Raw genomic sequence first — 14,378 nt, 5'->3', positions numbered from 1 at the left:
ATCTTCAGGTCTGGTTCCCAAAAGCATGATGTGGTTAGTTTCCCTGAACATAAGCTGAGACAGAAATCTGAGCCACCATTGAGAGAAGAAATTGCTTCAGAGGGATTAGAAGTGTTAGGAGATGTTTTTCTGGCCTTCAAGAACTGTGATGGGGAAGCAAGGACAGGCAAGAACAGAGAGCATGGATGTTCCCATGTGCACGCTACAACCGAAAGGAAGGTGCCTGACTTCTGAGTGATATACTATCATTGACCCCTAAAAAGCAAGGCAAAAGGTGCTACCTACCTGTAGAAGGTAAGAGAGGCAGGCAGTGCTGTGAATACACGTGCCCTCAAATCTCAAGATCTGATCATACCAGCAAGAATCAACTCTGGAGGACATATCCCAGATCAGTGTGGCTATGACGACTTATCTGCAGAAGACGCCTACTCCTTTAACACCACACCACTGGAGATGGGAGGGATTTGATATTTTTTTTTCCATTTAAATCTGTTTCAGAGGGAAGACTGCCAACTCTTCTAGACTGTTTTCTGAAAAACTGAAGTTGTCTCTTTTTTTGCCTCTGAAATGTCAGGAAGAGTTAAGGGGAAGGCTGGTTTGTTTTTAACACAATTTAGAACTTTTAACACAACTCTGGAGAGCAGCCAGTGTAAGAGAATTCATCTTTCTCACCCATTGTCATGTTCCATGATCACAATTGGAGTCAACTAGATTCACCTTCAGGTGGATATGCAAAGTTTTGTAAAATAAGAACAGTGTTATTCCATTGCTCATGACAGCAAAGATCATGAAGAGTATATGTGCTTTGAGCACATCCAACAGAGAGATGTTGCTTTCTATCTTCATGTCATCTGCACACTGGACCACATCTTAGATAAAGTAGCTGAATAAATACATCCTTCATCCTGCACTCAGGAGGGATGGCCTGTCCCAGCTCCTAGGGAGAAAATGAAATGGGATGTTGAACCAAGCTATGTTGTTCTTGAGAAGCAGGAGTGGGAGAGGAGACTGGAAAACAGATTGAGAACCTCATTAACTCCTTCTTCAGAAATGCACTCCATCTGAACCACTTGTAGGGATAAAAACACCCTCAGAAGTTGCTTTCTAAGTCACTTAAAGGAAGAAGCTGCAAGGGAAAGCCAAGACTGAAAGTGTTGTATTATTCTGAAGGAATACTGGCTGGTTTTGATGAAAGCGCTTGGTTCATTAGTGCCTTTTATTTTGAAGGACTACTAATCTCTTTCAAAGTTTAACTATCGTCTGTGAGCAAGGATCCTTTCACCTGCCAACCGAACTCAGAAGTTTAATTGCGTTCTACTGCAAATAAGGCTTCAGGACTGAAAGCAAGAAAAACTATTAGGCATGATGAAAACTGGAAAGGAAAGAAATAGAGGGTACGCTGTCACATGTTTCAGACTTAGGAACTGAACTGATCCATCAGAGGGAATTTACTAATTAGCAAGTAGTTTTTGACCATTAATTGGCATTAGCCACTCAAACACTTATGCTCCAGGGAAGAGGGAGAGTGCAAATATGTCTTCTGTGAATTGCTCTCTGCTGACATCTCCTGAACCTAAACAGATTTCTATATATCTGATAGAACAAATACCAGGAAAAAGTCTAAAATCATGACAGAATAGAAAGACTCCCTCTTAACTCAAGGGTTGACACTTAGTGCCTCTCTGAAATCCTCTAAGGTGAGAAATTATCAGTTCTCTTCTTGGTCTAGCCTTTTGTAGGAAGCAAAAACTCAGAATAAAAAAAGGGGGGGGGGGGGGGGCGGCAGCGGCGGCGGCGACTAAAAAGATCATGTAATTCAATGACCATCATAGCCTATGTTTTCTAGTAGCAGCTAGATATGTATCTATTTCAGCTCTCATCTATTTGGACAAAAGGTTTCCAAGCTGGTGCCTGTGGACTTAGTGCCCTGCGTCCCCCTTCCACCCCCCCCCCCCCCCCCCCCCCCCCCCCCCCCCCCCCATGTTGATGTTACAGCAAACTGGGGGCACCTAGCTGTGAGACATTGCTTTCTGTGTTCCAAAATTATTAAGAAACTGCTACCAGACAAAAGAGAGATTGTTTGCTGGACCATAACAGCTCAGGCTGTTTAACTTCCATTCTGAACTCATCCTGGAGGTCTGCCAGCAGCTCTTTATATCGCTGTTGCTCAAAACACTTGCACAGAGAAAGATACTAGAGCCTGATGCAGAAAGTCCTGCTTACAATATGAAATAGGTATGTTTTGTAAGCAAGAGTAGTTTATTCATGATGTTTGTATTTGCAACATTTCATTGTTCAAACATTACATATTTTACAGACTAAGACATTCTGGATTCACTCTGTCATACACTTGTTTCTGTGACAAGGGCTTTTTTTTCTGCAACACTCATGCAAATGTTCTTTGCTGTAGGTTGAAGTAGCAGTTACCATAGTTCAGGGATAGTAGATCAGTAGTTGCAGATTGCTGCACCATTTCAAACAGAGAGAATCAACAGACAGACTTTCACATGGTCCCTTCTATCTATCTGCATTGTCCTTGTTAGACTGGACCAACAGCTACTGATTTAGCTATGTTTAGGGAACTTGGAGTAACTCCTCTCAAAATAAGGCTGATGTTGTCCTTGTCCTACCTTCCAGCAATGCCTCCAGGTACTATGGTAACTTGATTGTCCTGATACTTACTGTCAGTTTTAAGTGCAACACACTTTTCATTTCTGTAGATAAGGATTTTCACAGGTCTGAAAAAAGTTAGGCATTCAAAATCCTTATCAGGTGTATTTGCTTGCATCAACCGCATCTTGAGTACTTTGCTATATATCTTAAATATATACACGGATACCTTTGCAGTCTCGGTCCGGTTAGGTTATTCCCTGGTTCTGCTGGATAAGCCTGTCATGGAACACAACGCACAGCGTGGCAGAAGCAGCTCTTTGTTCTGCAGGGAATGCTTAAAAAAGATAATAATAGAGAAGGATACATCTGCATTACCTAGAGTGACATCTTAAGTTTGTGAAGTCTTTCAGCTCTTGACCATTGCTGGAGTACAGTAGCAACCCCTGACATAGCTTGCACAGACCATAAAGCTAGCTTTGCAACAGACTCATCACAACACAGATATAGACAGAAGGGAGCTTATTTCCTTGATAACTAGCAGTCTGTTTCCAGCACCAAGACAAAGAGTGCTGCTCTCTGTATAAGAAACATGGGATTTTCAGGTATTATGGTTTGCTTGCTTTTATGAAAGCGTAATCGGAAAAGAGCAAAGCTTGGGACAGCCACAAAACAAGGGTGGGTGTTCAGCTTTCTCTTGTCCGTGTTCACCATGCATGTTTTTTTTCGAGCAGTGTTTTGCTGAGAACCAACTAAGAAAACTAAACTAACAGGTCCTCTGGTTAGTTATGTGGTTCACCCAGAACCCAGGGGCCTGTTGTCTTGCTGGGTTTGGAATGTGGCCTTGGTAAATCTACCGAGACTCATTGGCAACTCAGTTTATAGAAGGAATGCAGAGCAGCAGCCCCTGTCCCTGGTTCTAGATCCTCTGGGAGGACTTCAGAAATGATGCTGTTGACATCTGTGGGAGTGGGATCGTGTCTTCTGACCTTACCAAGTTTCCTTTGCTCCTCATTCTCTCTCAAATCACTTAAAAGCTGCTTATGAGAGCTTATTCGAACTTTCCAAATAATTTTCCAAAAATGTTTCCAAATAATTTTACTTCTGAATGTAGGCAGTCCTGGGAAACTTTCTTTATAATGCAAAGTTTGGGAAAGTTAAATGTTCATGGAAAAAAAAAATACAAGAGGGCATAATGCAAGATCTTATAAACCTGTACTGTAGCAGTTTCCATTAGCAACTGTTGCAAAGACAAAACATAGGATATATTGGAACCAGTTGCTTGGAGGTTTGAAACTGGAATGTAACAAGGATGTCATTCACATGGCTTGTTTGTGATTAGCACAGTAAGGAGTGTGGCCTTGTTAGACTACAGGGAAACACTGTGATTGGATGCAAGGAAAATACATATGTACAGAGAATGGCTAGCTGGTAAGAGGTGGAACTGAAGTCTGTGGCAAGAGAGGTATCTAACTTGAATAGGCAGTGCTAGAGCACTCATAATATCATTGGTTAGACATGAGTCAAAACTAAGGCCGCACATCTGATCTCCAAATGCAAAGACGTTCAGGTTCTTTGGGTCAACTCTTCTGGATCAACTCTTTGACTAATTCAAATAGTCTTGGTGAGAAGAGTCGGTGTTTGATCTCTACATAGGGAAGTTCAATGGTTACTTGAAAAGCCCTTTTCAGTTCCCTTTTCTTGAGGGAGAGGGACTTAATCCTGCTGCAGCATTTGTTTAATAAAATTCCAAGTGGCTTCTTGCAGTTTTGGGGCTTGCTTGAGATTTTAAAATGTTAAAGAAAACAGTGTAGAGCCCTTCGTTCTCTTTGTTAGCACAAGAAAAAAAATAATTCATTTTAGAATTTGAAATGAGAAGACGTACCAAGGAGACAACAGGCCCTGAGCATAAAGAAAAGGAATGCTTGCATGCTTAGAAGGACTGGAAAAAGCTAAAATCATACACAAATGTTTAGGGCGTTAGGAACTGATCTTTAAAAGCTTATCTGAGTTGAATCCAGGCTTTGAAATTCCAGCCCAGGGTCACTTGAATTTCTTAGTTAACTGTATCTAAACTTTCTTTTTTTAAAAAAAAAAATTCTTTTGTACATTCCCTTAAACTAATGGGGGTGGGGGGAAGGTAAAAAGATATGAAATATGCAAAATCTCTTGACCCAGAAGGTCTTAAACCTGTTTCTACAAATAATCTAGCAAATCCTTTTCCCCCCCAAAAGAGGTACAATGTATGATGAAGAGAACGAAAGGATTTCCAGCAACAATAGTTTGGAATAGATAGCAAGAATAAACTCAAAACATCTAACTTGAACTTTCTTTTCCACCAAGGCCAAATAGGATGAAAGAAACTGAAGTTACTATTCTGACCCTGCCAGCCCAATTTCTCTAGGGTGCCTGGAGGGAAACTCGCACACAGACATCAAGAGAACAGCAAGGCCAAACGGAAGAGAGCTCAGGTGACGCTTCTTGGACTCTCCTGCTCCCCTCCTGCAACTGTAGTGAAGCTGAGGTGTGAAGCAGCAAGTACTAAGTCTTGCTTTCACATAGCCAGTGTAGGCAGTGCTACCCCATTCACAAACAATCAAAGTAGGTCCTCCAAAATGGTCTCGTCCATCTGTGCCCTCAAAGCTTCTCACCTTCACACCTCAAAATAACCAACATACTTTGACGTGTTGGAGCATTGTGTCAAACATCTGGAGGCCAGAAAGGGCCTGTTCATCATCTCACTATGATTGGTTCAGTCTAACCACAGTCTGAATAATTCTGTGCAGGAGGAAAAGTTTAGGACTGGGTTTCCTGGGCGGAGATGCTATGCTGACTGAATATCAATTACCAGTGTCATTACTGCTTCAGTCCTGTAGTTCTTCATAATGCCACTGCCAGAATCAAGTACGTGAAAGACAAGTGCAGGGGAAGAAGATGATGTGTCTGAAGGAGGTATTCTCGAGCAATGCAGAGCTTCATCCACTGGTGAAAAGCAGAAAACATACAAACAAAATAATGTTTTGCTGACACTTTGCTGTACTGTTCAGTGCAGTTACATGAACAGACAACGTTTCCCATGGAAGATGCCAACTAAAGCAATGAACTGGGAGTCTGTATTGAGAAGACTTCCAGAGGGAGCTGCAAATCAGCAGCAGCTGGATTGGACTCAGAAGGAATGATGATTTTGATGGGATTATAGCTGAATTCGATTAAAATGTTTTCTTTGTTAAATATATCTGTTATTTTCCTAAATACCAAGAGGTACACTGACTCCTACTAGTCCTAGAAGATTTCAAATATGCTTTTTGCTCAGATTTAGGGAGTGTAGGAAGTGTCAGGTAGTACAGACGCAAGGGAGTTTAAGTACTTCTGCTAGTATATTGCAACACGCGAGTCCAGCTGACAAACATAACTTATGTATGAACTTTTAACCTGACATTTTCCCTTTAGTTTCAATGGATGGTATCAATTTTGAATGTATTACTATTGTAAGATTTACGGACGCTTGCTGAAGGCCACTGACTTCCAATCAAGAATCTGACAATATGGTTGCTTAGAGGCTTCTTCGCAGTCCTTCTGTATCTTGTTTCTTAAAAGCTTTCCAAGTACATGGCAAAGGAATGCAATGAAACAAATGTCACTTTGTTCTTGAAAACATATGGAAAAAGCTTTCAGAATACAACAGATGCTTGAATCTTCTAATAGATTTATCTGTATTCTTGTTTGTTTTGTTGACTAAAATGTAAAAGTGTTTTTTAAAAACAGATGTTAAAAGTCATATAGATGTACTTTAGTTCCATGGAGGTAGGACACTTAAAAACTGTAGCAAACCTGAACTTGTTTTAGCTGCTATTTTATATGTGAATGCAAAACATCCTCAGTGAAATGGTGTGTGTTTAAAAAAAAAAAAAAAAAGTCAATGTACTTACTGTGGTTCTGTCTCTGGCTTTCCATCCCTGGAGTTTTGATTGCAGCTCCCTCGGGGAGTACATGCCAGAGAGACGCATGGATCTCTACTTGAATCTGTTGTCATCCATTGGAAAAGTTTTTAATTAAATAAATTTTCTCAAGGGTTCAGAGAACTGAAAGGAAGGCAACATCCTTGGAGGGATTTTCTCAAAGGTAAGACGAAGTTACTTGATCACACCAGGATCTGCATGCTGACTTTATGTTTGAATTGGTATCACTAGGTATCTCTTAAAAAACAAATGCAAGATGCACATGTTTAGAAACAAAGTGCCTATAATAATAGTCACGCACCTCTCAGCCTGTGCGGTTTACACAGTCCCAGCATTCCTTCTTTGTGAGCTGTCACCTTACGGAACATCCAGAATAGTGTTTTCAGAAAGAGGCACTGGTTGTATATACATACTGTATATACAGATCATCAACTAACCTGACTAACAGCTATACCTGGTGATACCAACAGAATGCAGGTTGCATTACATTGATGAATCACAGGTTTTGGTGGTGGTGGTGGTGGTGTTTTAGAAGTGTTGGGTCATCTACATCTACATCTACATCTACATCTACATCTACATCTACATCTACATCTACATCTACATCTACATCTACATCTACATCTACATCTACATCTACATCTACATCTACATCTACATCTACATCTACATCTACATCTACATCTACATCTACATCTACATCTACATCTACATCTACATCTACATCTACATCTACATCTACATCTACATCTACATCTACATCTACATCTACATCTACATCTACATCTACATCTACATCTACATCTACATCTACATCTACATCTACATCTACATCTACATCTACATCTACATCTACATCTACATCTACATCTACATCTACATCTACATCTACATCTACATCTACATCTACATCTACATCTACATCTACATCTACATCTACATCTACATCTACATCTACATCTACATCTACATCTACATCTACATCTACATCTACATCTACATCTACATCTACATCTACATCTACATCTACATCTACATCTACATCTACATCTACATCTACATCTACATCTACATCTACATCTACATCTACATCTACATCTACATCTACATCTACATCTACATCTACATCTACATCTACATCTACATCTACATCTACATCTACATCTACATCTACATCTACATCTACATCTACATCTACATCTACATCTACATCTACATCTACATCTACATCTACATCTACATCTACATCTACATCTACATCTACATCTACATCTACATCTACATCTACATCTACATCTACATCTACATCTACATCTACATCTACATCTACATCTACATCTACATCTACATCTACATCTACATCTACATCTACATCTACATCTACATCTACATCTACATCTACATCTACATCTACATCTACATCTACATCTACATCTACATCTACATCTACATCTACATCTACATCTACATCTACATCTACATCTACATCTACATCTACATCTACATCTACATCTACATCTACATCTACATCTACATCTACATCTACATCTACATCTACATCTACATCTACATCTACATCTACATCTACATCTACATCTACATCTACATCTACATCTACATCTACATCTACATCTACATCTACATCTACATCTACATCTACATCTACATCTACATCTACATCTACATCTACATCTACATCTACATCTACATCTACATCTACATCTACATCTACATCTACATCTACATCTACATCTACATCTACATCTACATCTACATCTACATCTACATCTACATCTACATCTACATCTACATCTACATCTACATCTACATCTACATCTACATCTACATCTACATCTACATCTACATCTACATCTACATCTACATCTACATCTACATCTACATCTACATCTACATCTACATCTACATCTACATCTACATCTACATCTACATCTACATCTACATCTACATCTACATCTACATCTACATCTACATCTACATCTACATCTACATCTACATCTACATCTACATCTACATCTACATCTACATCTACATCTACATCTACATCTACATCTACATCTACATCTACATCTACATCTACATCTACATCTACATCTACATCTACATCTACATCTACATCTACATCTACATCTACATCTACATCTACATCTACATCTACATCTACATCTACATCTACATCTACATCTACATCTACATCTACATCTACATCTACATCTACATCTACATCTACATCTACATCTACATCTACATCTACATCTACATCTACATCTACATCTACATCTACATCTACATCTACATCTACATCTACATCTACATCTACATCTACATCTACATCTACATCTACATCTACATCTACATCTACATCTACATCTACATCTACATCTACATCTACATCTACATCTACATCTACATCTACATCTACATCTACATCTACATCTACATCTACATCTACATCTACATCTACATCTACATCTACATCTACATCTACATCTACATCTACATCTACATCTACATCTACATCTACATCTACATCTACATCTACATCTACATCTACATCTACATCTACATCTACATCTACATCTACATCTACATCTACATCTACATCTACATCTACATCTACATCTACATCTACATCTACATCTACATCTACATCTACATCTACATCTACATCTACATCTACATCTACATCTACATCTACATCTACATCTACATCTACATCTACATCTACATCTACATCTACATCTACATCTACATCTACATCTACATCTACATCTACATCTACATCTACATCTACATCTACATCTACATCTACATCTACATCTACATCTACATCTACATCTACATCTACATCTACATCTACATCTACATCTACATCTACATCTACATCTACATCTACATCTACATCTACATCTACATCTACATCTACATCTACATCTACATCTACATCTACATCTACATCTACATCTACATCTACATCTACATCTACATCTACATCTACATCTACATCTACATCTACATCTACATCTACATCTACATCTACATCTACATCTACATCTACATCTACATCTACATCTACATCTACATCTACATCTACATCTACATCTACATCTACATCTACATCTACATCTACATCTACATCTACATCTACATCTACATCTACATCTACATCTACATCTACATCTACATCTACATCTACATCTACATCTACATCTACATCTACATCTACATCTACATCTACATCTACATCTACATCTACATCTACATCTACATCTACATCTACATCTACATCTACATCTACATCTACATCTACATCTACATCTACATCTACATCTACATCTACATCTACATCTACATCTACATCTACATCTACATCTACATCTACATCTACATCTACATCTACATCTACATCTACATCTACATCTACATCTACATCTACATCTACATCTACATCTACATCTACATCTACATCTACATCTACATCTACATCTACATCTACATCTACATCTACATCTACATCTACATCTACATCTACATCTACATCTACATCTACATCTACATCTACATCTACATCTACATCTACATCTACATCTACATCTACATCTACATCTACATCTACATCTACATCTACATCTACATCTACATCTACATCTACATCTACATCTACATCTACATCTACATCTACATCTACATCTACATCTACATCTACATCTACATCTACATCTACATCTACATCTACATCTACATCTACATCTACATCTACATCTACATCTACATCTACATCTACATCTACATCTACATCTACATCTACATCTACATCTACATCTACATCTACATCTACATCTACATCTACATCTACATCTACATCTACATCTACATCTACATCTACATCTACATCTACATCTACATCTACATCTACATCTACATCTACATCTACATCTACATCTACATCTACATCTACATCTACATCTACATCTACATCTACATCTACATCTACATCTACATCTACATCTACATCTACATCTACATCTACATCTACATCTACATCTACATCTACATCTACATCTACATCTACATCTACATCTACATCTACATCTACATCTACATCTACATCTACATCTACATCTACATCTACATCTACATCTACATCTACATCTACATCTACATCTACATCTACATCTACATCTACATCTACATCTACATCTACATCTACATCTACATCTACATCTACATCTACATCTACATCTACATCTACATCTACATCTACATCTACATCTACATCTACATCTACATCTACATCTACATCTACATCTACATCTACATCTACATCTACATCTACATCTACATCTACATCTACATCTACATCTACATCTACATCTACATCTACATCTACATCTACATCTACATCTACATCTACATCTACATCTACATCTACATCTACATCTACATCTACATCTACATCTACATCTACATCTACATCTACATCTACATCTACATCTACATCTACATCTACATCTACATCTACATCTACATCTACATCTACATCTACATCTACATCTACATCTACATCTACATCTACATCTACATCTACATCTACATCTACATCTACATCTACATCTACATCTACATCTACATCTACATCTACATCTACATCTACATCTACATCTACATCTACATCTACATCTACATCTACATCTACATCTACATCTACATCTACATCTACATCTACATCTACATCTACATCTACATCTACATCTACATCTACATCTACATCTACATCTACATCTACATCTACATCTACATCTACATCTACATCTACATCTACATCTACATCTACATCTACATCTACATCTACATCTACATCTACATCTACATCTACATCTACATCTACATCTACATCTACATCTACATCTACATCTACATCTACATCTACATCTACATCTACATCTACATCTACATCTACATCTACATCTACATCTACATCTACATCTACATCTACATCTACATCTACATCTACATCTACATCTACATCTACATCTACATCTACATCTACATCTACATCTACATCTACATCTACATCTACATCTACATCTACATCTACATCTACATCTACATCTACATCTACATCTACATCTACATCTACATCTACATCTACATCTACATCTACATCTACATCTACATCTACATCTACATCTACATCTACATCTACATCTACATCTACATCTACATCTACATCTACATCTACATCTACATCTACATCTACATCTACATCTACATCTACATCTACATCTACATCTACATCTACATCTACATCTACATCTACATCTACATCTACATCTACATCTACATCTACATCTACATCTACATCTACATCTACATCTACATCTACATCTACATCTACATCTACATCTACATCTACATCTACATCTACATCTACATCTACATCTACATCTACATCTACATCTACATCTACATCTACATCTACATCTACATCTACATCTACATCTACATCTACATCTACATCTACATCTACATCTACATCTACATCTACATCTACATCTACATCTACATCTACATCTACATCTACATCTACATCTACATCTACATCTACATCTACATCTACATCTACATCTACATCTACATCTACATCTACATCTACATCTACATCTACATCTACATCTACATCTACATCTACATCTACATCTACATCTACATCTACATCTACATCTACATCTACATCTACATCTACATCTACATCTACATCTACATCTACATCTACATCTACATCTACATCTACATCTACATCTACATCTACATCTACATCTACATCTACATCTACATCTACATCTACATCTACATCTACATCTACATCTACATCTACATCTACATCTACATCTACATCTACATCTACATCTACATCTACATCTACATCTACATCTACATCTACATCTACATCTACATCTACATCTACATCTACATCTACATCTACATCTACATCTACATCTACATCTACATCTACATCTACATCTACATCTACATCTACATCTACATCTACATCTACATCTACATCTACATCTACATCTACATCTACATCTACATCTACATCTACATCTACATCTACATCTACATCTACATCTACATCTACATCTACATCTACATCTACATCTACATCTACATCTACATCTACATCTACATCTACATCTACATCTACATCTACATCTACATCTACATCTACATCTACATCTACATCTACATCTACATCTACATCTACATCTACATCTACATCTACATCTACATCTACATCTACATCTACATCTACATCTACATCTACATCTACATCTACATCTACATCTACATCTACATCTACATCTACATCTACATCTACATCTACATCTACATCTACATCTACATCTACATCTACATCTACATCTACATCTACATCTACATCTACATCTACATCTACATCTACATCTACATCTACATCTACATCTACATCTACATCTACATCTACATCTACATCTACATCTACATCTACATCTACATCTACATCTACATCTACATCTACATCTACATCTACATCTACATCTACATCTACATCTACATCTACATCTACATCTACATCTACATCTACATCTACATCTACATCTACATCTACATCTACATCTACATCTACATCTACATCTACATCTACATCTACATCTACATCTACATCTACATCTACATCTACATCTACATCTACATCTACATCTACATCTACATCTACATCTACATCTACATCTACATCTACATCTACATCTACATCTACATCTACATCTACATCTACATCTACATCTACATCTACATCTACATCTACATCTACATCTACATCTACATCTACATCTACATCTACATCTACATCTACATCTACATCTACATCTACATCTACATCTACATCTACATCTACATCTACATCTACATCTACATCTACATCTACATCTACATCTACATCTACATCTACATCTACATCTACATCTACATCTACATCTACATCTACATCTACATCTACATCTACATCTACATCTACATCTACATCTACATCTACATCTACATCTACATCTACATCTACATCTACATCTACATCTACATCTACATCTACATCTACATCTACATCTACATCTACATCTACATCTACATCTACATCTACATCTACATCTACATCTACATCTACATCTACATCTACATCTACATCTACATCTACATCTACATCTACATCTACATCTACATCTACATCTACATCTACATCTACATCTACATCTACATCTACATCTACATCTACATCTACATCTACATCTACATCTACATCTACATCTACATCTACATCTACATCTACATCTACATCTACATCTACATCTACATCTACATCTACATCTACATCTACATCTACATCTACATCTACATCTACATCTACATCTACATCTACATCTACATCTACATCTACATCTACATCTACATCTACATCTACATCTACATCTACATCTACATCTACATCTACATCATCATCTACATCTACATCATCATCTACATCTACATCTACATCTACATCTACATCTACATCATCATCTACATCTACATCATCATCTACATCTACATCATCATCTACATCTACATCATCATCTACATCATCTACATCTACATCATCATCTACATCTACATCATCATCTACATCTACATCTACATCTACATCTACATCTACATCTACATCTACATCTACATCATCTTGCAGTTGTCCCCACCCACCTCCAATCTACGCACATG

General features: G+C 37.1%; 2 long non-coding RNA genes across 3 annotated transcripts in view; one reads left to right on the top strand and one right to left on the bottom strand.

The window, feature by feature from the left end:
- The window catches only part of LOC107053736, a 60,473-nt gene extending 53,942 nt beyond the window's left edge, over window positions 1-6,531 (top strand). For both annotated transcript variants that reach the window (XR_006939783.1, XR_005860999.2), the window contains one exon: window positions 4,954-6,531. This is a non-coding gene — a long non-coding RNA (uncharacterized LOC107053736). The remainder of the gene's footprint in view (window positions 1-4,953) is intronic.
- LOC107053737 overlaps window positions 1-14,378 on the bottom strand; it is a 62,700-nt gene that overhangs the window by 11,907 nt on the left and 36,415 nt on the right. The window contains exons 10-12 of the long non-coding RNA XR_006939782.1: window positions 6,540-6,633; window positions 5,459-5,592; window positions 2,840-2,947 (exon numbers count right to left, since the gene is read on the bottom strand). This is a non-coding gene — a long non-coding RNA (uncharacterized LOC107053737). The remainder of the gene's footprint in view (window positions 1-2,839; window positions 2,948-5,458; window positions 5,593-6,539; window positions 6,634-14,378) is intronic.

Source organism: Gallus gallus, chromosome 6, assembly GCF_016699485.2.
Source record: "Gallus gallus isolate bGalGal1 chromosome 6, bGalGal1.mat.broiler.GRCg7b, whole genome shotgun sequence".
Taxonomy (NCBI): Eukaryota; Metazoa; Chordata; class Aves; order Galliformes; family Phasianidae; genus Gallus; species Gallus gallus.
Note: the sequence above shows the minus strand (reverse complement) of the source record. Positions and strands in the feature narration are given on the sequence as shown.